Here is a 786-nt window from a genome sequence, read left to right as displayed (position 1 = left end):
CTACAAAGCCACCGTTGCTGCCAAGGGTTCGCCTGTGACAAGCATATTTGCGTTCATAGATGGCTCCAAGATTCCAACGTGCCACATAACACAGTCACCAGGTTTGGAGGATACCCCTGACCTGCAGCGCTACATCTACAGTGGGCACAAGCGGATGAATTGCTTGAACTTTCAAGCATTGACTGCACCTGATGGAATGTGTATACATTTTTGGGGTCCCATTGAAGGCAGCCGCCACGACACGACGCTTCTTCGCAAAAACCAGCATCTATGTTATCTTGATGAGCATGCCGCATTCTTCGTGGATTCGTTCATTTACGGGGTCCCAGCGTATGAATGTATTCCGTGGATTATGTCGGGGTTCAAAGGAAAGCATATCAGTCAGCAGCAACGATCTTTCAATGGTGCTATGAGCCGTGTCAGACTGGCAGTTGAATGGTCTTTTGGGCACTTGAAGACATTGTGGCCTGCTATCACATTCAAAATGCAACAGAAAATCATGCTGCAAAACGTGGGAAAAGTTGTGTGTCTGTCGGTGCTACTGACAAATTGTAGCTGCTGCTACAATCGAAGAATCAAGTTAGTTCGTACTGGTTTAGTTCCACCACTCCTTGAAGAATATCTAATCAAATTGTGAAGTCAATTCAACGGTGATTCATGAAATGTTAATGCTTAGCCAAGCTAAGACGAAAGAGTTCCATCATGTCGGCATGCTTCTTCAACTCCATTTCTCGCATTTCCGCACGCTGCTTTCGCGCTTCTGCTTGTTCGTGAATGTCTGCTTCA

This window comes from Aphanomyces invadans (genome assembly GCF_000520115.1).
Source record: "Aphanomyces invadans strain NJM9701 unplaced genomic scaffold supercont1.21, whole genome shotgun sequence".
Classification (NCBI taxonomy): domain Eukaryota; phylum Oomycota; class Saprolegniomycetes; order Saprolegniales; family Verrucalvaceae; genus Aphanomyces; species Aphanomyces invadans.
The sequence above is the reverse complement of the archived record's forward strand: the minus strand, read 5'-3'. Positions refer to the sequence as shown.